At 41.1% G+C, this 26050-nt stretch overlaps 1 long non-coding RNA gene across 1 annotated transcript in view; it reads left to right on the plus strand.

The window, feature by feature from the left end:
* Window positions 1-26050, plus strand: part of LOC110408111 — a 216181-nt gene that overhangs the window by 12186 nt on the left and 177945 nt on the right. Inside the window, exon 2 of the long non-coding RNA XR_002444167.1 lies at window positions 22799-23043. This is a non-coding gene — a long non-coding RNA (uncharacterized LOC110408111). The remainder of the gene's footprint in view (window positions 1-22798; window positions 23044-26050) is intronic.

A 26050-nucleotide genomic window follows, 5' to 3' on the forward strand; every position in this document is an offset into this window, starting at 1 on the left:
TTCAGAACCTGGCTATTACTTGTCTTATATCAGACTCAGCTGTGGGTTTTTATAAAGCCTAAAAGATGTGCATGATTTCATACACCTACAAAAAGCCATTTTTTGTAGTAATGTCTTTCTGATTAATTACATATGTCCAATATTCACAAGCTTGAGGAGTATTTGAGTGCCTGAAATTATGAGCACTTCAGCAAACCATTGAATATACCTGCAGTGTAAACTTTACACATACGTTGTCCGCCCTGCCAGCGACCTTAATTTTATTCTAGCAGGGGAACACAGTATGTAATGCAGTCAGACTTAATTTTTTCGGGTGCCTTTTTAAGTACATACTGATAACATGCGTGTAAGTATAGATGCTATGCCCTCAGGTCACTGGAGGATATAAAAAATTAAAATCACTTGACCCCAGAAGATGATACACCCTGGCTACCCAAATTTTGTATGGCACCGTGCCCCCCAGGGCTTCTACAACACGGGAGAACAGTTGGGTGCTGGTAGCGCTGGGACTGATTGAGCTGATCTGAGGTCTCTGAAGCAAAGATAGATCATCCTGAAAATAATTATTACTTTATGCCCCAGTTTCTCCAGGAATAAATATTGACACGGTGTCTTCAGGGCTTACTTTTCAGGGATGGCACGAAACTTTTCACCATCTTTTGGAGAGCTTAGTGTTTGGGGTTTTTGCTTGTTTTTTTTTTTTTTTTTTTTTTGGTTGGTTGGTTGGTTGATTGGTTGGTTTTGGTTTTTTTTTGTTTTTTGTTTTGTTTTGTTTTGCTTTGTTTGCGATAGGTTTATGTGAAAGTGATAAAATGATGTTCTAAAGCATGGTGCAGTATACTGAACCTTGTAGTTCTTACTTAAAGAACAGACCATGAACCCTTTGGTACCATTCCGCATTAGAACCCATACTAAAAATTAGTGGGAAGATCCAAAGTAAAAATCTTGTGCTGTCCTTTGCTGTCACTTACAACTTTCAAGAAAGGTGGAGCTGGTGGGGAGGCTGCTGTGTGGTCGCTGAAGAGGCGCTGGGGCTGCTCTGCTGCACGCAGCTCACCCGGGAGCCCTGTGCTGGCTGGGTCGCTTTGCTCCCTGCTCAGGCAGCTCTGCAGATGCTGCAGGGACGCTTCTGCTGCCTACTGAACTCAGTGGTGCACATCACCTCCCAAGAAATTATAAGCCCCCATAATTCCTCCATGATGTGGCCAATGTTCCCTTTCTGGGAAAGAGAGTGAGGGAAGGGAGATAACTTCGAGTAAGAAAAACGGCCCTTGATTCAGGGCAGTGCTGCTGGCACGCTGTGCAGAAGCTGCCTTTGTTGTCTGATTTTCTTACAGTTCTCATGGTTGTGAAGTACAGGATATCCTGGAGTTTGGCATGGAAACAGTAGCCGAAGATTACTCTGTATACAGCCACACAGACCGTCAGCTTTGATCAGATGCTGATTTTCTTTTTTCCCCCTGACTCATTGTACAAGTATTTTGAAAAATTAGCTTCTGAAAACATAGCCGAATACTTCATAGAAACGCTTTTAATCACTCCTATGGGCAAATTTCATCGACTTGGAATTTAAGAGCTAATTCAGCTTAAGTTATATTCTCTTCAATTCTCATTGGCAGCTAATGCAATAAGAGAACACTAAGGAAATAATTAAATGCTGGGCAATTAGGGCTACGGCACGTCAGGATACAAATAAATACAAGCCATTACATCCTTTCGTAGCTTTAAGTCGTCTTCATTTTGTAGCCTCTGGTCTGCGTCTGCTGCAGACGCGGAGCTCTCGGATCGTGCCTGTGTGCCCTGTCGGCCGTGTGCAGCCCAGAGGCGCTGAGGCACAGCACGTGTTAGGCTGCAAGCTGCAGGACGTGCTGATGGCAGGGATGTGAGTCAGTGAGCAGAGCAGAGGGAGCCGGATCCAGCACCGTACCGTGATGATGCTTATTGCAAGTGCCGCTGAGTTTCGTAAGGGTCACAAATTTATCCCGAGTTCCCGCAGCTAAACACTAAAGAAATGTTCGGATCAAATATTCAGTGTATTTTTTCTCTAAAACTGATTTGTCATTTGTGGGTTGATTTCTGCCCACTCCATTTTACAGAGTATCCTGTGGCCTACTGGGCCATTATTTTGGGAAGACCTTTCAGAAATAGGAACGGCAGCACTTACCAGGGTATTATTAGGTTAATTCCTGCCAGGCTGGCTTTCATGAGAGGTCCTGACGTTGAACAAACCTGTTTCCTTTACTAGGATGTGTCAGTTAGAAACACCAACTGCAAGGATTTCTTATGTTCTCACGAAAAAGGAAGGAAACAGCTGGTAAATGTTTCACAGATGGTAAAGCTCTTGGCATCTCTCAGGAGAGGGCCACCCATACAGATGGCTCATTATTTTAACATTTGGATTTTCATCTTATTAAAACATCTTTTTTTTTTTTTCTGGTTTTATTTAGCATCATAAATTCTCTTACACTTTAGTTAACAACTCAGTGATTTGGGGGAAGTGTCTGTTATAAGGAACATCATTTGGCTAAAACACGTATCTGCATCATTATTCTCAGCTCTGATGTGCACTGAGTGGACTTGAACCTGATTAAAAATACCAAATGTAAGCAAATGCTTAGAAATATGACTTTATCAAGCAAAGGTCAGCTAAGCCTGTATAGAAGCTGAATTATTCAGCAAAGGAAGAAATGCACTGAGTGAAACAAGCAAACATTTCTATCTTGGGCATTACATCAATTAATGCCGCGATGCTTTCTGTGTACATTGTAATAGATGGGCTTTGCATGTATGGTGTTAGTAAATATGTTCTGTCTTATATTATCACCATAAATGCAAAATACTACTCTTAAATTGGTTTAGTCAGTAACCCAGATGATACTCAGGTTTTTAGAAATGGCTGTAAAACGATGCATTTGCGAAGTTCCACCTTGCATTTATGATGGCATGTACAATCATAAACATGCAAATAGATGGTATGTTTAGCATGTGTCATACAGAAACCCCTGCTCCCACATCGCTCAGTAAATATCATTAGTCCCTTTTGGCTTATGGCAGAGGAAGGGGATGGAAACAATGCCAAAAGGTGACAGAACTTGCCCTGTGTGACAGAGGAAATTGGGGCAGATGTAAATGGAGCTTGGATGTTCTGGCTTTTGGCTGTAGTGCCTTATCTTACTTGCTCCCTTGATACTAGCTGTTCTCTTCTGTGGCTGATACTGTGCACGTGTGCAGGTTGAAGGAGCTGAGGCCGAGACGTGCAGCTCTTTCTGCAAGACAAAGCAGTAGGCAGGAGAAGAGGAAGAAAGAGAGCATCCTGAATCTAATGCCAAATCTTTGGCCTCTCTATTTTCCAGAGATTGTTTAAAGTTTCAGCATGACCTCTCTGTGAAACTACTGAAATATAGGTTCATGTTGTAAATATGGATTAACAATAGCACAGATTGCCACGTGGATCAATCTGAAGAGATAAAAAGTAGCAATTGATGAATGTGCTATAGCTGCCTTGTAAATTTCACCATGGTGCCAACCAAGATATGTACCGCCTTAAATTCTCTGAGTTCACTAAGATTAGATTTGGTCTCTGCAATTGTTTTAATTAAAAATAAAACAATCAGGCAGGAAGAAAGAAACCTACTTTTTTTCTGCATATGTATGTGCAACTCCTGGTTGATTCCAGAGGGTCACATCAACAGCAAATATTTGACCCAAAAGTCAAAGTACAAGTGTTCCATTAATAAATACAGGGACAGATTTGCAGCATGTAAATCACTGGAGCTCCACCGATGCCAGTGTAGTTATGCTGATTTACATCAGCTGAAGAGTTGGCCGGTGGAATTCACATTCCTTCAGACATCAGAATGTGTCAGCAAATGGTAAACTTCATTTGTATTTTTCAGCCTTGTAATTTAAAAATAGCCAAACTGATTTATTATTAACTGCTGGGTTCTTATGGCGAGACTTGGTATGCCACGTTTCAGCCAGACGCCATTCTTGCAGCCAAGCTGTAAATCCTTCCAAGATGGGGATTTTAGCTGAAATGCTGAAAACTCTGTAATGCTTGTGGGTACCGCTGTGTCATATTTATAATAGATGGGCTAATCTAACCATATCCTAAAAAATGAAAAGCATGAGGGTTGGATGGCTCAGAGGGTTGGCAGGCATGCCAACTTAAATTCAGTCATAGCCAGAAATGACAAAGTTGTTACCGTTTTTGGAAACCTATGAGATGAGTTGTTGAGGCTCAATCCATTTGCTGTCTTTCTCTCCTTTGAGAGGCCAAAGAATAAGAGAGCCATGGAAGCTGGTGTTCTAGCCAGATGCTTGACTTCTGGTTTACATGGCCCTGCAACTGGTGCCTTTCAGAAGTCTGCATTCATTCTGAGTGAATAATGGTTTGGGAGGTGTTTGAATGGGTGCTCTGGTTACTGGTTAGCTTGACATGCAATATCTGTAAACCTAGGAAGAGATGCTGTGACAGGCAGCTGGGAGTATTACCAACATCCTTCCTGGCCTCCTTCTGGAATAGCCTGTATTGCATTTTAATAGAGGACTCAACATAGTTGTTGAAATATTGCAGAAAGTTTCTCAGAACTGCTCAAAACCATTGATCTTGCTAGGATCACAGCAAGCAGAACGGAAAGTGCTTCAGAACTCATCTGGTACAACCTCCTGCTCAAAGATGGCATTGGCTTCGGAATTAAATCCAACTTTGAAGTCGTATTGGTTTGCTCAGGATCTTGTCCAGTTGAGTTGTGAGTATTTCAATAAGGATTGAGCTAGTGGATCAAGTAAGAGGACATATATCTAAGTGTGTTTTTCTATTTGATTTTCTGTGGACATAAACTAAGCGTAATAATGCTGTCTGTGGGTAATAAAGCAGATCTTCACAAAAACTGTTGGTGCTGAAGGTATCAGGTATAAGAGAGTGATGTAAGCTGAATGAAAATGGGTGGCTAATCAAGGGGGAAAGATCACAGCTGAAAGAGAAATTTCTGTATAGCTCATTGAACATCGGGAAACTGGGGAAACCCTTCATGGATTCTGCTCCAGCAGAAGCAATTTCAGGTGGATCTTGCAGTGTCTTAGGTGTCAACTGCCTACAAGATACAAATCCATAAAGAAACAGGGTCTGTTAGTTCTTGTCATGTAAATTGCTAGTGTCTTTTCTTAAAGTCTTTAGTTGCAGTATTTAGTGCTCTTAACTAAAGAGGCACAATCTTGAGCTGAGATTGAAAGCTGTTGTTTGTTTGTCTCTTATTTTTATTTACCATTAGTGTCTTTATTTGTGATTCTGGTTATGGATGCACTGTACACTGAAAAAGGACATAATGGCAACAGAAGTGATACAGAAGGTGAAGTAAGTAGAAGGCTTGGAAGAGCTTGCGTTTGCAACAAATGAATGCCACCATCATTTTCCAGTTCTTCAAAATGGGAGCTTCTAATCTCTAACAGGTATTCTAATGGATTTCTACTTGACCATAACGCAAAAACAAGTAGTAGAATGGAAAAAATAGCTAAACGAGCTATGCAATATAAAACGTGCATTTATCTCTTGGGACTTATTGCCACAGAACGTCACTGAAATAATTTGGTAGGAGTTGTTACATATTTGCAGGCAGGCTGAGTGCATCCAAACAGCAGAAGCTTTAAAAACAGTGTGAGGTATATGGCTGCTCTGTATGGCAGGCTGATCACTAATGAGAATTGAGGAGAGACTTGCAATGTACATGTGTGTGGACTCACTGTCTTGTGAAGGTGGATTGTCATTGCTGCAAACAGGCTGCAGGAGAGGATGGACCACTGGCTTTTCTATAATACAGTAGTTTGTTTCTTATTTGTTATGGGCTTCAGAAACGTGTCTTAATTTTGTTGGGGCTTAAATGCTACTAGTTAGCAAGGGAGTGTGGATTATATCTCAGATGTAATGTGAGCATGGGGGCTTTCTTTTTGATCATTATAGGGTATGAATGTTTTGTAATTCTTCTAGTGCAAAAGAAGCTGTTTGGTGACAGGCATCAAGTTAAATTCCTGCAAGGGGCTGGCAGCAGAATACATTTGTCTATTTAACTGCATGCAAAACACTTGTCAAGACAGATTCTGGTCCCCTTTCCTAAGCAAGAGACTCTCACTATCTCATGTTCCAGATAATCTGGTGGAGAGAGGCTTGTGCAGAAACACATGCCAAGCTGCTACCAGGACTCGTATATGCTAGAACCAAAGACGTGCTGCCAGATGGAAACCTCACTGGTGCACTGAAAAGGGACAGAATAAAAGGCCGAAACATTCACATCTGGAGGAAGACTAGATCAGAGCTGGCTTTCCCAAGACTCTCTAAATAGATGACGGGCTGTCACTTTCTTTAATGCATTTTGCCACATTTGGTAAGAAGTCACGGGGGTAAGCAACTTGTTTTGGGAAAGGACAGAAAGCGAAAGGCTGTAGGAAGCACTGTGGTGGTGAGACTGCTGGAGGTGTGAGGGTGGTATGCAAAAGAGAACAAAAGTCTAGAAATGAAGCTTTAATTGCTATTAAAGGGGAAAAATTGTGGTCAGCCTTCCATTGCATTTGGATGTGGTATAAATGGTTTCCACATTCATTGCTGGCTTTGTAGTGTGCTATAAGCTGCTTAAAATGTAAAGGTGTTGACGTACATCTGATGTTGCTACTCATACTGCTGTTCTAATTATAGTTCTGTTGATTTCTGTTAAAGTTGTGCCCATCTTCATACTGGGCCTCCCTATTACAACTTGCTCTCTCCCTTCCCCCTGTATATGCTAACCTTCTTCTCATTCCCCTCACTTTCTTCTCCTCTTTTCTTGACTCCTTTGCCATTTCAGAAGTGTTATTCTATCATTTCAAGTGCTTCAAGTTACCTCTGGGGCCATCTCCTCCTTTAGAGCTAGCTGACCTTTTCTGAAAGCCAGCCTCACCTCTTCAGCATCCAGCTTCAGAGGCTAAAGAGGCGGGCAGCCTTTGGCACATGATGGTCAGCTCTGGCCCAAGTGCGTGTGTGTTTTGGAAGAGGATGAGAGAAAGATGGATGAGTAGCTGAAAAGGATAAGCCTGTCACAAACCTCATCCAGGAAAACTGCAGAAATATTGAAATATTCCGATGATCAGTAAATCCCCACCGCTGAATTTGTACCTTTGTCCAACCTGGGTTTTCCAGAGCTCCTGCCTGCTACGTTGTCATGGCACAGATGCTTTGTACTGCCTTTTTGTTCTTGTTTCAGCATTGAGAAATCTGTGCTATCTTAATTATTAACCTGTTATGCTTAAGTTTCATTACCTATATATTTTTTAATGTCTTCTATTGTGGTGAGAAATGAAAGTGGTGGTTCTGCTACTGCTGCGGTGCTTTAACTTCAGACTCTGTGCTCACTGTGTGCCAGTAGTAATGACTCCCATAAAAGTCCTTTGATTGTTCTCTGATGCAAATCGAGATCAGCAGTAATGCACCATTCTCTGTATAACAATTGTATACTGTGCAACTTCTTTGGGCACCTTATTGAAACATAAGTCAACATTAGGATAGGTTAATAAATACTATGGTAAAAATTTAAATGCTGAAGGCATGCATCTCTCTATGCTTATTCTTAGGAAAAGCAGAACTTTTATTTTCCCACCCTAGTAGCTCAGGTTTAGCCTTACTCCTCCCCTCCCCTCCCCCCCAAACCCTTTTTTTATTTCATTTTCTTCTCCCCAGGAGGAACGGCCTGGCAGAGTGGGGTGTGATGGTAGGGAGGTGAAAGACTCCAAACATAAAAGCTACCTGCCAGTGCAGTTGTAAGTCATCTCCCCAACCCAGGGCTGGATCGCTGTGCCTGCGTGTCCTCTTGGCTATCGGAGTTCACAGTTGAGCCATTCCGGCCTGTGTGTGTGTACACCAGCGAAAACAATGAAACTGCAGTGCAAATAAGGTTGCTAACAGTTTCTAACTCCTTTTTCAACTCTAAATTACCTGATGGGGGGGAGGATCTTGGCAGAGATGGCACAAGAAGGGAAACCTATAAGGACTTTATTCCCTGACTCTTGAAAACTTTGGATTTATCACTGAACACTGTGCCTCTGTATCCTGACCGAATTACACCCCTGAATTACAGAGCAGAGTTTTGGGAGAATTAACTCAGCAACGTTTGCAAAGTGCGAATGCAAAATAATAATCATCCACTTACCAACCCCTTGTTTGTATTTCCACTTCCATGTGGAAATGCCCTCAAACTGAGTAAAGGTACGGAGCTGAGCACTGAAACAATCCTGTCGGGAGCAGAGAGCAGCCCTCCTCCTGCGGCCGCCCTCCGCCGTGCCCACCCAACGTGCCCCGTGCCCACCCGGCCTCACTGCGCTCAGCTGGGGCAGCGGTCCGAGCTTCTGTCTGGCTTCTCCTTTGTTTGCTCAGCTCTTTGTTTGCAGAGCTCCCGTGTGCTCAATAGAACTTAGCTATAGCCTCGATGTCTTGGAAGAAAAACCCACGATTTCGTCCTTTTTACGGCTGCTCTAAATATAACTATTGAAGCAAAACAATAGTCAGATAAAGAAATGCAGGCAGTGTAAGCAAAAGCCTCTTCAGCAGGTCTCAAGTCAGCCAGTCTTCCCTTCTTTTGTATGTTTTAGCTAACAGCCCATTGAATTAACAATGAAAAAAAAGGGAACAAAGATTTAATGCTACTCGTCACTGCTCTTTAAAAGACATTAATACTAGTATAAAAGCTCCGATTTAAAGCAACTGAAACAAGGATGTTCAGCTAAGCCTGCTGGTTTGCCTAAATGTCCCTTGATTAGTAAATGCAGCGTAGGGTGCCCAAGGCAGATGGGTCATCTGTGATCACGGCCTGTGTAACTCTTCGTTGCTTTAAAGGGATTAAACTGGTTGCAGTAACCCTTATGATTTTGCTTGTGTCATCTTCATATACTGCCCCACTTTCATTTGTAGCTGCACAGTGAAGCTGACCTCGGAAGTGGTCTGCCTGAAAATAACCTGACCAGGAGACGAAAAGAGGCTCTTTCCAGTCTCCTGACCTTGCTTACCCTGCGCCAGGTTGGCAGAGGTGAAGGTGATCTGGAAGCAGAATAAGCAGTTACTGGAGGAGTGCTTAAGCCATAGCTGTCACCGGAAAATTTCTGGTCAAACTACAACCTCGCAGAACAGTTTCAAGGCAGTCTCGCTTCCAGTGAGATTTACAACAGAACAAGGGATAGAAACCTCATTTTTAGATTCCCTTTTGCCATTAAAATCACTATCTTATGTACAGTGGCTTGCGAGAAGACAAAGTAAAGCAAGGATCAGGGGAGAAACACTTACTAGCCTTTAAGTATTAGCAATTGACACGTGTTAGCAAAATATTTTACATCGCCTGCTTGAATAAATTGCTCTGTGACAGTTTTTGGAGTACGACAAGGGAGTGGAAGGTTGAACCCAGGGCCTGAACTGCCGACAAAATGCACAAGACCTTGGGAATGACTGAACATTGGTCTTGTTCCCCACTGAAATGAGTGGGAACTGAGTTGGGCCTCTCCGGAGCAACACTGAAGACTCCTGTGACGTGGAGTCACAGCAAACCTGAGTAACTACATATTTCCCCATGGAAATCATTGTGTAAGTGCATCTGATGCATAATACAGTGCAAATACAGGCTGCTGTAATTGCATTCAATAATTGATATTTTTAAACATGTAGTTATTGTCGTATCTGGCCCCTTGGAATCTCCAGCCTACATGGTTCAGTTTTGAAGGCCAGGCAGTGCTCTGTGCCTTTAGAGTATGACCTTGTACCAAGAGGATAAGTGCTTATTGCATGCTGGGGCCATGCAGGGACCATGCAGCACAGTCATGCTATAACACAGAGCTAGCTAACATTTGCCTTTAAATTTCCTTGCTATTTAAGAATCTACCTCAGGATTTTTTGAAGTGATAAGTAGGTGATAAAATAATAAGCAGAGTTGGCTTTGCATGCTGTCTGGCACATGCAGAACAGTATTTTGTCAGCAAGCACCTAACCAGTGGTTATATCTGAGGGAGACAAATTCTGAAGCATGCAGAGCTGGCTCTGAGGGCTGTGCGGCTGTAAATGGTGATACAGACATACTGCCCACACCTCAAATATGTCATGCACAAAAAGATTCATTTGAGACAGAGCCCTGTGTAATAGGGATGCAGAAAAAAGGGAGGGAAGATGCCATCAGCTTCCTCTGTCTGCAGCAATGTGGCAGTGCTTCACACTGTGACTGGCAAAGGAGGATATTGCTCCTTAAAACAGCGTCCTGCCATTATGCACAGCAAAGGGCAACTCTGAATTTCTGTGCAATAAATGCATTTGGATATCTAATTTGTGTTTCTGTAGCACTCAACTTCTGAATTATCTTAGAAACTGGGGATTTAGGGCACTTAGTCCTTTAGGGTTGTTCTCAGTACTCCTTTTTCCTCCCCCTCTTTACTATTAAATAAATGGAAGCTTTCCTCCAAGTCAATGGTGTTTCTGTAAATTGTGTGCAAGGTTTGAGGCTGGAGAGATGAGCTGCTTTGGAGCTGGTAGCTTTGCAACAGGTCAAGGGGCATGAGGGAAACCTCTGGCAAATTGCTGACATGGGAGAACTCCTAGGGATTGCCCATCTGGCTTTGGAGCCCATATTTCTGCACCTGGCAGAACAAGGAACATGCTGTGGTTGAGACAGGAGAAAGAGAAGTAAATACAGTTGGCAAAACGTCCAGCACATCAGGGAGAGCAGCTCCCATGCTGCGCGTGCTATGCAAATGTTGGCACCGGCCTGGAAATCGTAGAAGCATAACTGCTTCCATGGAGAACTCTGATGTTTTGCTTCACCCTAAATTTGGCCCATTATTAATATCCTCTGCCCCCCTAGCAGAAATAATCCATTGCTTTATGTGTCACTTCCTATGTAGGATAACGCCATTTGATGTGTCTGCGATGGGCCTGTAATTAGTATTGCTTCCTTTCTCAATCCTTGACCAGCTCTATGGGAATGATTTAACTTCCTCTCCTCCCACCTGATTTATCTGTCTTTTTCTGAATGGGGAAAAGTTTCCCAATCGGAGCGCTGTTTTCCTGTGAACGTTTACCCAAAGTGCAGCCCGCTGTGTAAGTGTTTTCTACTGACGTGAAACCTGCTGGTAACAGAATCCAATCTGAAGTATTCTTGGCTAATCATTAATTCATCTGCTTGCAATTCATTCATCTTTATTTCACAATTTACTTAATGAGGATAATAGGGAGCATCAAAATCTAAAGACTGATCGTTTTTTAAAAGCAAGCATCTGATGATATTTAATTAATAATAGTGACAACAATAACCTTAATTTTTTCAGGTATCCCCTCAAGAGAGTTGTATTTTAATTATATTTGCCACAAGGACAAATTAAATCTGCTAGGTTTAGTTTATGGCATTCACTTTGTAGGAGTAAGGAGAAAGCTATCTTCGTGTGAAAATAATTTGAAACTTTTTTGGAAGCTCCTAGAAATGGCAGAGATGAAGAGAAGATAAATACTGCTGATGATATTTGGTATGACATTGGTAATTCTCAGAGGGACTCCGCAGTGTACGGTGCCAGTGTAGATGTTCTTAGCTTTTATGAAGGTGACAGACTTGACCTGTCATGTACTAGTTACACCCTGGACAGACTAGAAATGTCACAAACTGCTAACAGTTACTACAGAAGATATAAAAGCGTCTCTCTGGAAAGCTGTGGCACTTAAAAAGGTGGGGGGATACCACTTTATACTCTTCTTAATTTTTTTTACTCCCTCTTCCCATCTGACTGTACATACGTACCAGAAATTTTCAGGGGAAGAAAAAGCATTTTTAACAAGCTTAAAAATGCCAGATTAAATAAACCAATGGCAGTGACCATGTAGTGTTTCATTACTATTTCAAAGGCTTTGTGAGGTCCAATCCATCGCTGAGTGGGACTGAGGACCAGAGAGCAACTTCTTAGACATAAAGAAGGTGCAGACACTAGGAAAGTGTATAATTGTGTACTGATTTACATAGGTGAATATTTACTGTAAGAGATCTTCAGTTATTAGAATGGCACTATGCAACAGGCTTCTCCAGCTTAAATTCAGCTGATGTACAGCTGGAAGGAGTTACCAGGAAGATATTTATGCATTTGTCTCACCCTAGAAAAAGTTGTGTCTTCTAGAGATGAATGCATCAGATGTAAGATAGGGGTCCAAACTAGGTCTCCAAACTAGGTTTCCCTAGCTCAATTCAGCTACCTTGGTTCTTTGTTTATACGGCTGGGTGTGATAGCTTTGGGCAGTAAGCTGTTGCACTCACTCTCATAAAGCCTTAGTCAAGCTGGTTGTGATCCAAAAGCCAAATTCCTTGGATCAGACCCTTCCAGAGTTGACTTTGTTACTTCAATTTATAACAATGAGGCTGCAGCATTTAAAGACGTCACCTCCAGTCTTCAAAGTCAACAACCACTGCACTGGAGGCAAGCATTAGTAATTGATGTTTGACATATTCACTGGTTGTAGAGGTATGCATTTATTAAAATATAGTTCAATTTTGCCCTCACTTGTTTTTATTTCCAGGGAGCTTTTCACTAGCTTGTTAGATCTCGTTTTTGCCAGGCTATCCAGCCAGCTCCAGCAGTATACCAAATCTTCAGCAATAATTAATCTAGTTTATCTCTTGAAATAAAAGCTGTCATTTCAGACTAGCACCAATCTAAAAGCTATGGCTGCTAGACCCTTCCACTGTGTCATTTTATAGTTGCAGCACTTCAACTTCCATTAAACTGTGTCCCTTTTTTCATCTGCAAACTAAGTAGTTCTCAGCCAATTCTTAGAGCTTTTCTCACGTGAGTCCAAAGTGAAGGTAGCTCTTTCTGGCTGCCATTTCTAGGAAGAAAGAGTGCAACTGGTCTGTGGAGACAGAAATGCCTTCACCAAGTCGTAATGGACATATCAACGTTAAAAAGATTAAGGAAAGCTTAAGAGAGGCCTAGACAGGAGGGTTTTGAGGGGGACCTGCTTACTTTGTCTCCTGCAGCGCTGGGAGACCCTAGAGGAGAAAGGGGATTCCTGAAGAGAACAGTTGCCAGACTGCCTTAGCAAGAAGCTGAAAGTGCTAGGAAGTGGGGTAGGGATTTTCCCAGAATCGGTTACAGTTCAGGAGTGCTTCTGTCTGTCTTGTAGTTTGTGGAGGATTTAAGAACTACCTGAAGATTAGGCATTATGAAGTGTTTTCTGACAACTCTGCTTCTTAAGGAATATCCTTCTATTTGAAAAGGGTGCCAAATGAAATTATTTTAACTCATTTTCATGAACGTACCAAGAAATCTCTACCTTCTCATGTGTAGTGATTTGTAGAGTGAAGTGACCAGGGACAAAGTTGTTCTGCCATGCTCTCAGCGTGTCTCATACTACTTCCAGTGCAGTCACCCGAAGCCCCTGTAGTGTCAGCACTGAGCAGGAGAACAGGCAGCTCCGGGTGTTTTCTTAAGAGCTAGGATATTTCCTGAGGCTTCTTCTGAGTCCAGTACTCTAAGTGAAGAATCAAGTAAAACATGTTCTGTGATAATGAGTGTATAATGACTATTAAAACTGCCTATGAGGTGCTGTAGGACCTGTACAATTTTTTTGTAAATATACGTACAACAATTTTTAGAAGGAGAATAACCATAAAATATGCATTGATAACGTTGGTCTCTGCTGCCTTGTAATACACAGCGCATTAGAACTGCAGGGAAGCTACGCGTAATCTTAACTTTCCTTTCTATTTTCTTTCTTTTAAAAATAAACATTCCTCAAGGAAGAGAGTCCTGCGTCCTCTTAAAGGAAATGTAGACCTAGTCATTAGTATTGGCTCAGCTTTTAGCACATTGTTGCTGAAGGTGCCTACTGGTCTCAAGAGGCATGGCAAGCTGTTTTCATTCCCTAATTTATAGGAGAGATGAGATGTACAACCCACTTCACATTTGGTAGTGGCGAATCTGCAATTTGAGCCTTCCTTGCTCTGTCAGTTTTTTTCTTGGGGAAGATACACATGTAAGGATTTTTGGGATTGTAGTCCAACTGTCGTCGTTGTCTGGAGCAGGTAGCTTGATTTCTTTCTGGAGAAAACACTTATGTTGTAAATGCCTGATTAACTTAGAGATAATGAGGAGTTGAAAAATCATTGGTTATTATGAACATGTCAAGGTTGCTTATTTATTTTTTCTTCCTGAATTCCACATGTGACAAGCAGCGTCATGACATGTCAGGTCAGGCTGCATCAATCACGTCTTCTTACGTTACGTCAGGTGTGCGGGATGGTGGAAACCACTCACGGGTCAGGCAGGAGGCTGAAGAACAATTCTATCACAGCTTGAATGGGGGAAAGAAGGTTGAGGAAAGGGAGGAAACTTGAGTAAAGCACAGGATTTCTTTTCCTGAACAGATGGCCAATCCACCCACCATCAGGTGAAGTCAGATAGGGCTGCATACGGAAGGCAGGGGATACAAACCTCATCAGATGGATTGTTAATTTCATAATGCTATGAGAACCTAAGATGCAAAAATGTACTAGCCTTGGGAACAAAAGACTTTCAATTCTGAGTTGGAGAACTTCTTATGAAATTCTTCAGTTTCTGGGTGGATAATCCAGTCAGGATTTTTGTAGAATTTACTGAATTGAAGGGGATAGAAAGGAAAGTTTTAATCACTATAGAAAAACCACATGCAAGAGGGAAGCTTCTTTGCAAAGTGCTCTTCATTTTGTACAAAGCATTTTCTAACATATATAATAATAAAGTAGAATATTACTGATGTGAAAATTAACATTTCATCTCAGTTAAATTGTTTTTATCGTTGGAATATTTAAGGATTTTTAATGGGTTAGGTCTCATTTCTAGTAGAGATACGGTTATGTATGTTCCACATTTGTGAGTAAGAATTTCCACCCCCAGTAAAGCTCTGTTCTTAAAGATGAGCCTGTCAATGGGAACAACTTGTGTTTTGATGCTTTCTGAGAACATGTATAATCCAAAAATGGACACATTAAGGTCATTTGAGGCTCAGCTCTGCAATAGAAAGCCATAGTCATTTCCCTGTTGATATCTTGCTCACAGAATCAAAACAGGTATCAGCAGATTATGGCCTTATCTTTTTTCTATGGCTTTCTTGTCAATAACAAATTTTGACCTTGTTCTCAGCAGAAGCCTGGTGGAGTTGGGGCAGTAGGTAATGGTAGCTCTTGCTGAGGTCTGACTCCTATGGCCATCTAGATGCATGGAAAATTGTTTTCATCTCATCCCTCCTAGGCCAAGATTACAGATGACTGATGTTTCTGTAAGCTTTGGGCATTTTCACAATAGATTGAGATGTGGAGATTGACCTTCTAACTTTTCATAAAATAAAACCAACTTGATTTTTAGTCCAATAATCCAATCATATTTCACCCTTTTTTGTTTTATTTTTGAACTTGTTTTAAAAAAGATATTTGGTGTGGGTTCTTCTTTTTGTTGTTTTGGATTTTTTTTTGTTTTGTTTTGTTTTATTCCATAAAAGTGCGTATTCAATGCTTCCACTGCAAAGATTTTTAGAAAGTGACCCTTCCTGGTAAAGCTCTTCTCATGTGGCTGTCAAGACAGTACAGCAACAAGTGCTTCACACAAGCAAATTTTCAGGTAGGAAGCCTGAAAGTAAGCTTTGCAATATGTACACCCTAACATTCTGCAATGTTAGCTGGCACTGATCTGACTGTTGAATCGTCCCTGCAATAAGATCTGTCCAAAAACAGAGTTGTGCAGGGATGGAGTCATCCCTGAGTTTTCTTAGCAGAAATGAAAACTGACTCCAACTTTCAACTCTGATTAGAGTTGAACTACAGGAATAAAAAACAGAGCAGGTTAGTTGTGATTGGCAAATGCCTGGCTGATACTCTTACCCATATTTTCACTGCCCATATGTTATCTCACGGTATGTTGTGTAATTCAAAATAATGTATCCTTAAGATTAATATTAAAAAACGTAACTGGTCATCTCTGTATGGAAAGTTCTCATTTTGCTTTCTAGAATAAAATCTGTCCTTCAGAGTAAACAACCATTGCAACGTACTGACATAATGTGGCAATCTGAGACAACTGCTGTGATTAAACAGCCTGGTGAAGAGCAACCAGTCAAGGGATGTGTGTGCTACAATGTGCTCAACATGAATACACAATAGTGTTGCAAATGTACTGTAATGAGGTGTTCTAGAAGTATTGTCCGTAGCCTCCTTGGTCATGATATGAAAATGATTATCTGAGATCTGAGACGTGGCAGAGTAGGTGAGAGTCACTATGAGGAGTTTTTGAGAGATCCTTTACTTTATATGGAGATATACCTGCATTTGCAGGTTCCGAGTGTCTTGAGTTTCTCAAAGTAACTTTGAGTGTCTCAGAGTAATTGTGGGATTAATTTGTTCTCAACCTTGTTTCATCAAACTGACTTTAGATGCTAAAGTTTGAGTAAATTAAAAAAAAAATAGCATATATATCTAGACTTTTCCCTTTCCTGAAGGTATTAGCATTGCAGACAAGTTTAGATGTTAAATCTTGGCTTGCTAACAGGAGGCTCAAAGATACTGCAATCTGGTCTCAGTATAATGAGCCCCTTTGTTATATTTAAATACGATCATACTATCCTATATACAGCAAAGAATTGGGATGTTTTATATTAACAATGCACCAGCACTAAAACCTCAGACAACTCTAAAAAGGCACTAATTATTATTATTAGTGTTTTACACTAACAATAAATGTCAAATGGAACCCTGCAAACAAATAACTACCTGTCACTAAGTGAATGAAAAGCAATCTTAGTAAAGTGAATTAAAACCCAAACAACAGAATGCTCAACAGGCAAGCACCGCTGGGGTGGCTTAGCTGGGTGGTTGATGCAGCTCCTGTTACAAGAAGAGCAGGATGTCCTTGGTTGTGACAGTCCCAATAGTCCTGTCTTTTCATTGACATGTAGGGCACCTGGTTAGTGGGAGGTATATGAGCTGATATCAACTGCAGTGCATCAGCTGTAGGAGACACTTAGTCATAGTAAATGGGAATTGGATAATAGTGAGGATTTAGCTGTTTTATTTACTGTATTAATTGCAGCGCTTGAGAGTTTTATCGGTGGACAATTTAAAGTTGGACACCAGAGTATGTGTTTGTTTGGGTGACATTTCCCTTACATTTTTCAGAGTAATGTGCATCTCCCAAAGACTTATTTTTATAAATTGTACATTTTATTTTTCAATCTTCATGTATCTTTGATATCTGATTGACATTTTCAGGACACTCTAATCCTTTCTACTGAAGGAAGCTCTCGCAGTGGCAGCTCTGGCAATCAGCTTCAGAGAGCTCTCGATCTGTTTTTATGATGGCAATGAGGTGTATGACTGAAGAGCTGAAAGGATTTGAGGTCTGGTGGGTGGCAGGACAGGCTTTCATAGTGACAGAGGTTGCTTCTCACGTAGACCCGTTTATAAAATTCACATTTTTGGACCGTGAGTCTGCCCTCACACTGATTTGAGTCTAATAGACCACCAGCCTCAGCTGAGTGTCAAGAATATAAAAAAGGAATAAATGAGTTGAAAATTGGCCCCAAAGCCTTAGTTCAGACCACACAGTATCACAGACAGCAGTGAAATTTTGTGCACACTTAATACAGATGATCTAAATATCTTTTCCACCAAGGGTGAGAAAACAGGCGAGTATTCAGATGACAGTGGCTCTCAGAACCCAGTGTCTTATGGAATTTTGTGGCTCTACTTTGAGGTAGACTAGAATGCTGAAGTGTGTGAAGAGGAAGGAGATGGATGTGAAATCAGCAGTCTGTGTACTTGGTAGATTGTCCTGCATTGTGGATGACAGTCTAAGGTAGTTTAACTACTTCTGTGAGCTTTTCTGCCTCAACCTTTCCTTTTTGTTCTAAAAAGTAAACAAAACCAAAACATCCCTGTCTTACAGCTGTCCTTAAATGATGTGGAATACCAGTGGAAACCCATAAAACCATGACACTCGGTGTTATCAGGAACTGGTGTTTGTCTACTTGCCTACCTATAAAAAGTGCAAGACCCAGCAAAGATGTCTGCCCTTAAGCATCTTCATCTCTCCCCACATTCATCCTTTTTTCCTTCTCAGCTCTGCCTGCTGGAAATAAACATTAAAAAATTCTATTCACAGTGGGTCCATGACTGCAGTGATCTGTGTTGTGATTTATCTTTAATACTTGCCAAATCATTCTTGGTAGGTCTGTCTCCTCTGGGGATGAGTAATGGGGAGGCATCTACAGTTCATCCAAGAACCCAAGAGTGTGGGTTGGTGTATTCAAATTTAGAAGGAAAAAATTCTAAACTTTTCTCATTTGCTTTCACCCTTTAATGAATATACGAATCACACTGTGGTTTTCTTAGTATTATTTTGAGCTCCACATCAAGACAAATGGTCAGACACAGAAGTGTGGGCTTTCTTGTAGTGATTCTGGCAATTCTTGATAGTTTATTTTCCCCCAACCTTACCCGAGCACTGCATGCCTGAAATAAAGAGCCTCTTACCCGAACGTCTGATAGGACCCATTTCTCACACTGATCAGATCCTTTTATTACAATATTAGTTGTTAACTCTTTTTTTGTTCTGTAAAAGGAAGTCACAGTGAGTCAAAAAATGAGTCTTACACTGTTAGATTAACTAGAAAAGTTCAATTAAACTCAGACTTGGACATCTAAAGACTTTCTGAAAGTTAACATCTCTGTAGAACTCAAGCTGCTGCGATATGAGCTTGTGAAGGTCTTCTAATATTGGTTTGAAAGTGCATGCAATTTTTTTTTCAGGTTTTGATAACTGATGAAAGCTGGGTTGGATGTTTGTCCAAAGATCATAATTTGAACTTAAAACTAGATATCTAGAATAGAATTGTTTTAAGTTTAATGGAGACAAAGTTATCGCATAGTTAATGCTTATTACATGACATGAGACAGTTCTGGGTGCCTGTCCATTCACACAGAAGTGAATTCTGAAGAGACCTGTTGCATAAGACTTCAATTTGTCTTCACCTGAAGGCAAAGCTGAAGTAAGAGGGAATTTGTATAACAAGAAATAAACAAGTAAGGATGAACCTGAAAATAGCTGAAGACTGCATGGAGAGAGATAATGGGGGAAGAACTCTTGTTGCTGAACGTCTATTGAGATAGTGAACTCTATTCACAAAAGGAAAAATCATCTCTCAGCAGAAGGAAGCTGAGCCTGTCTCTCCATAAGCAGTGCAAGGGGAAAGTGGTGCATGCCCAAGCCTCCAGAAAGGAGCAGAGCAGCTCTGCTAGACTCTTGTGATGTGGCTGCAGATCAGGAAGAGGTGTCCAGAGCAGATAGTTGGTGTGGGGGTTTTGAACAGAAATGCTGTCTGAGAACAAAACTAATTAGCTATCCATGTGCTGCTTGAGGAGTAACTAATCACAATTCAGAATGCAAGTACACTTTCATCCTTTTATCTCAGTCCACTTCTCTGAAGCAGAGGTATGTGCAGTGACAGGTCAGTAGCAAAACGCATATAAACACTTGAAAAGCAAAGTTAATGGCTCACATTGCACCAGAAGTGCAGTGCTCCCATTAAACAGCTAAATCCACTTCTTGGAAACCTCCCTGGCAGCAGACTGAGGGAAGCGAAGCTTGGAGATAAACTCATGCAGAGGATTGCTTTTTAACAGAGAACTCTTTCAAAATTTCCCACCAGGCGTCAGCAGCTCTTTAAACCATGCTGTCTATTTTGAGTTTTATTTAGATTAACAAATTCCACACCCTCGCATACAAAAGCAGAATAGAGTGAAAACACAAGCTGCCCTAACAGAGCAATATCCAACAAACATTATGCTACTCAGAAATATTTGCTGTACAATCCTCCCCACAAAAGGGACTTGTTCAGCCAAAAGATGTCAGATAGCATCTTGCTGAAAGCAATGGTGCCAGTGGAGCTTGCTTCCAAGTTCATACAGCTGATTTTTTTTCTTCCCATTTGCTTTATGCTAGGAATATCAGCCTTTTATTTCTCTGAAGCTCTGAACATAGGTAATGAGGTAGATGGACTTGAGACAGGGCTCTATCTGCTAAGGAAGCGGACTCCTGTGAAGATGGAAGATGATGTAGTGTGCAGTAGGACCTGCTGCTTTCTATTTAAAAGATACATTCTATTCGACAAGGTTGGCTTATGGGTGCATATTGTTGCCCTTACACATTTTTACTCTATTAGGCCTCCAGGAACTAATCGAATTTTAAGAAGTATGTTGTGTGTCAGTGTTCCATTGTTAGGTGAGACCCAGGCTATTTATGGAGTGAAATCCCGATGATTTTTGAGCAACCCAGCTTCAATTTGACACTTAAACGTAGCAGTAAAGGCATGCAGGTGTTGTGTAGGACTTACTGCCTGAACAGAACGGCAGAACTAAACAAGGCGCTCTTCTGTATGTTCAGGTGACTAATGCAGAATATCTGTGGCAGAGCTGGGAACTTGTGTAAGATAACCAAAGTTCCAGTTCAGTACCGCAGGAACTTAAAGAATGCTAAATTAAATGAGTGCTGAAATACCCTGTTACTGGTATAGTGGTGTTTCCGTCTCTATTTTCTTCACACCCTCCTAAATCTTTCTTATTTGCATATTAGGATCTGAGCCCTTTTCACTGTGGAGTTCTAGCACACTAAATAGTAGATGCTCTGTCCCCTGTTCCCAGCTTCTGTCGGTAGCCCCACGACGTGGATTTAGGTGGTTGTCTTTAGCTCAGGTAGCTTTTTTCTTGGTTTAAATGTCACTGTGTCAGGAGGGTCTGTTGCCAGGGCCGCCAGTTTTGATTCGTATATCAGTAGTGTTGTGTCAGTAGCCAGAGGGCATGGTGCAGGTTTTTCCCTGTAAGCTTTTATTGCTGGTGTTGCTAGAAAATTGTTTCAAATTAGTTTCAATCTCATAAAAGTGCAGTATATAATGTTATTTCCTGCTTGTAAACAAAATGGTAGATAATAATTTCAGTAAGCAGCATTGGATGGTTTGGTTGTTCAGAGTTTCAGTGGAGCTCCGGTTCCCGAATGCTGTATCTTTATCACCTTTATCTCACTGTTTTAAGGCCAAGCACACCACAGGCGGATTGGAGAGGAGCAGGTTTAGGGCAATAATGAATTTGGCTGTCTGTATCTGTCTGTCTTGTCCTTGAAAATAAAGCTACTCAATACTACCTTTATAAAAATAAACAAGTACGTCTATGGGACAGTTCCTGGAGACTAGGTAATGCCATGAAACTCAGATTTGTAACCGGAGACAAGCAACTCAAGTTAATTAGTGCTTCAGTCTAAAGATTTATTTTAGCTCGTTATAGATAGTCAAGCTGTTGCAAGTTGCAGGGAGCAGATTTGGTAAGAATATAGCATTACTTTCCTTGGCATTTCTGAAGCCATGCAGGATTTTGGTTTCTTTTAAATATCAATGAATATTTCTAGAAGGTTATAAGATACTTGTGACTCAAGAATTTTAGTATAACTTTTAATGGGATACATTTTCAAAATCTTTATTCAAAAGCTGAAGACACTTTCTAAAGGGTAAAGAAGACAAGTGTCTATCAAGAGGAAGTTAGAAGATGGTGTTTTTATATTATGCTCTAGGACGTACAACATGTCATGAATGAGGATTAACAGTTGCACAAAGAAAGTATGCAAGTTTTACTGGAACAGTAGCACTTTATCTCCACTTTGCATCAATTTAAATGACTACAGAAGATAGAGGGCAAATGGAGAGAGTGTATTCAACATGAAGGCTCTAGAGAGCAGAAGGAAGCTGAATAATCTGCTATCTTACAGCTTCATAGTAGTAGTTTCTCTTATCACACATACTTACAATCCATACCCTGCATATTTCAACTGCAGCTCACTTGAGCTCTCTAAATGCCATATCCACGAAAGCCAGCTTGCTGGTGTCCCTTTAAAATCAGCTTAAACCTGGCATTGTAATTTACACCACTGTTTGTCACTATTTAATTTTCTCTGACTCTCCCATTAGTTATACCTGTTCACATCCGTTTTGAATGTATCCCTTTCAATTTATTTTTCGATTACTTTCAACTCATAAAAATCTGAACCAGTAACAAATTGTCCAGGTAATAAGTCCCATCCTCCAGCACACGTGTAGCCAAGGATTTGATGACATTTCCATTATGCAGGTGTAGGTAGGAAGGAAGGAAATGGCTTAATACACTGACAACTGAAAGACTTAACTTTCAGTTAAGACTTTAACTTCAGACTTAACTGAAAGTTAAGGCCAGAATAAAAGCTAGGTAGGTTTTGGAAGAGACTAGAGAACTTCCTTAAGAGAATGGTAATAATGCATTCTACACAAATAACTGAAATGACCTTCAGGGGAAAAAAAAACAAATTTAGAACGTTCTAGATAATAAGTCAGTGACCACTTGAGAAGGTTGCGTGGGGAGGCTGGGATGCTCCTGTTGAATCCATAGGTTCATAGAGAAACTTCTCTGGAAGGCGTGTTTAGTGCAGGAAAGGAAAGGAGAGGGAACGACTGAGATGTGCCCCGGCAAGAAAAGTGATGTTTTGTGTTTCCAGCAGATAACAGACAAGAAATCAGACCTTAAACTTTGGGAAAACTTGAGGGCAAAAGCTGAAGGAACAAAGAAACCTTCATTGCTCTGAAACATCCTTGAAGTGTGGGAGTGGGGCACTGAACCGCTTTGGAGAGCGGGCTCGCAGTCATCAAGTTTGTTGTATGGGATCTGACAGGCCCTGCAGAGCAGCAAGAATTTTGAGTCTTTAATGCATTGTTTTTCAGAACGGCTGTATCACCTCAGGGGCAATGTCCATCCCTCCTCGTGTCCCGCAGCTCCCACCAGTGGCTGCAGCACTGGGCCACATCCCAGCGTTGTGTCGGCAGCGGAACCGGAGCTCAGCGCGTGAAGGCCCAACCGCGTGTGAGAGGACCTGGAAAACAAGTTCAGCCCTGCTATCTGCGCCTGGCATGTGAGAATGAAAACTGAGGCTCGTTTGGAGCAAAGGGCTCCCTGCGGCCGCTGACAGGTATGCACTTTCTCCTTAAGGAATGAGATGGAAAATCCCAGTGCTGGATGGGTGGAAAAATATGGTTATTGATAGACTGGGTGAGTGGGGTTTGGAGATGCAGAATCACCGTTGGAAACACACCTGGTGACTGTGCTTCGGCAGTGCACGCTGGATTATTCATTCTGTGGGAAGGTGAAAGTCTTTGCTTTTGAAATTGTGCCTTAGTGAATAATCTGGAACATTATGAAAACAGTGAATTCATCTGTTCATGAATAGTGTGGATATTTTTGCTTTTGTGCCATACCCATCCACAGCAATATTTTTTGTATTAAATACTATGAATCCACTTCACCTGTCAGCACTATTCAAAACACAAAATGCTGCATGAATAGGAAGGATGTTCTGGGATCTCTCAGATGATTACTGTTGCTAGGAAAACCACTTCCTGATATCTTTGTGCTCAGTGTCTGTGTCTCTCTTTGTGTACAGCCTTCGGTGACAGGCAAATTCATATCAAGGCACAAGGAAGAAATAGGAAAAGTTTAGAAATGTTTAAAGAACACTGCTTAAAGTTAAAAGGCGGATGTCATTGCAAATAATAGTTAAGAGTTATGATTTCTTTCCTATGTGGGATTATTGGTATTAAATTGGAGAGAATTGCAGTGCTGGTTATGCTGTGACTGAACCTGATGCAGACTTTGGTTGCATTAAAGCTGAAAATTGCTAGGGCTTCCAAAATGCAGTTAATGTATTTTGTATTGTAATAACAGACACACTTGTACCAAAGGGTCACAGACACTGGCTTCTGCTCCCTATTTGTCTGCTCAAGAGGTTACTTGTTCTTTTTTTTTAATTAACTTTGCAAGAGCTAAATGCTTACATTAGCCAGAGGGCTTATATATATATATATAGGTTTGTAATTTTGGGTTTGTCTGTGCAACCATAGAAATCATAGCATTTAATCTGCTGTGACTTAATGTGCGGAATGCTTACGAGTGTGAAATAATAAGAGAATCCAATATTCTGGAAGTCACAGTGTGAACAGAAACCTTGACTTATTTTATAGACGTCACTGAGACTCATATGCCCTATTCTCAGGATAGTAATGTTTTGACTGTTTGAAGCTCACCCTTTAAGTTGTGCTTTTATATTGTGGATTCTAAATTAGGGGGCTGGTATTGATCTCATCTGAAGAAAGCAATGTAATAGAAGTGGTGCCAGTCAGGAAAAAGAAAAATTTTGCAGACTTCTGCTGTAAGCTGTTGCTTTACTATTCCTATGGCTGCCTGAGTGGATTCCCACGCAGGTGAGGTGTGCGAGAGTGCTGATGTTCTCTGCAGTGTGATCTGGGGATTTACTTGGAGTAAAGCTGAATAGTCTGAGTTGAGATTAGTACGGATTTAGGCTGATGTTTTTAAAGGAGTTGGGGTAACTGTGGTTAACAAGAACATCTGTAGCTGGAAAACATGCTTAAACCTTCTACATTTGTATACAAAGCCTTCTTTTCATTTGTTTGATATCTGCTATCCCAACTGTCTTGATTTTTCAGTAATGAAATTAAAAATCTTGTAGAAAACCAAATAGATATAAGCAAACTTTTTCCATTGTTTTCAACCAGAACTCAGAGATTCTTCCAAAATTCTGGCTAATTGTGAGTGGATTTTGTCTGCTTTGCCATTGCTCAGTGAGCTGCACACGTGGTTATTGCCTCCTGCTGAGGCCAAGGCTGTGTACAAGTTGGTAGATGAGCACCATGGCTGAACACTTGGAGTCATTCAGCTGAGGAATGCTTTCAGGCAGGCTGCTGCCAGTGATGTGTGACCCCCTCTCAGCCCACCTATGGGAGGGACCAGTGGAGAGTTGGCCTTTTTCTGCCACACCTTGGGATTTTTGTCTTCAGAAGCTTCTTGTGTAAAAGCCTGATGTGCTGAGCAAAACAGCAGCTACTGCCTGCTCTCGCCCAGATGTTGTCAGTAATTCATTTCTTTTGATGGCAAATTTGCTGCTAAGCTGTGCAGAGCTTCAGTTCTACCAGCTGAAAAAGAAGATGCAGCTGTACGGGATGGATCTGCTGCTTGATGGATAGATGAGTTTTTATCTCCTGCAGTTGGCTTGAACTAGTCTGAATGTAGCAATTCCTCCCAAAGTGAGTCGGTAGATCTGCTGCCTGCCCTAAGGAGAACAATGGCTCCCACTGGATGCTTTGTCCTATTTTTTCCACTCTCTAGCTGCAACATCCTTTTAATAAACCAGCTCCCAGCCAAGCACAGTCTTTCTCCAACACATTCTAATTCTTTAAAATAGCAGAAAATTTATTCTGTTCTCTTGGGTCTTTAAGTCCATGTTTTAAAATTCGAAGAGGGTTAGCAGAGTATCCTTTGCTGTGATACAGCCAAAAAAAAAAAAAATCTTTTTAAAAGGATCTAGCTAAACAGTTTTAATGATTGTGGAATACAGTGGTTATTAAAGGGAGAAGTTTGTGTGAAATGACTATGGATGAAATGAAGATTTTCTGGCTTTCCACGTATTTCACTTCCCTTTTTTAAATTATTTATATTGTTTGCTTTGCAGTGTAGTGGACTCCTTTGTTCGGTAGTATGGAAGAAACATGTTAAAACATAACTCCTGATGCATTTCTGGTCTCGTGAGGACGAGCAGGAAAAGGCCGCATTGGCATTTCAGATGTCTGACCATGGGCCGTGGCAATGAGCAACAAGCGTAGGGCTGCATGGTCAGTGCCAGAGGCTGAAATTGGGCTTGGATTTTTATGCCATAGCTCAATGGTTTTGTGGGTTTTTTGTTTTTCTAAGACTTCTCTGCCTTCCTTCCCTGATGTTTTTTGTTTTTCCTTTGTTTAATCTGACCATTCTTCTTCTTCGAGGTGCCAGAAAAGAGCTAAGATCCCATCAAATAATACAACTAGTTTCCTTGGACATTTAGTGTCCTAGAATTTCACAGACGGAGTGACTAAATTCCTTCCTTTTTCTCCCCTGTGTGCAGGAGTCCCAAATTTTAAATCGTTATG

This window comes from Numida meleagris, chromosome 19, assembly GCF_002078875.1.
Source record: "Numida meleagris isolate 19003 breed g44 Domestic line chromosome 19, NumMel1.0, whole genome shotgun sequence".
NCBI classification, from domain to species: Eukaryota; Metazoa; Chordata; class Aves; order Galliformes; family Numididae; genus Numida; species Numida meleagris.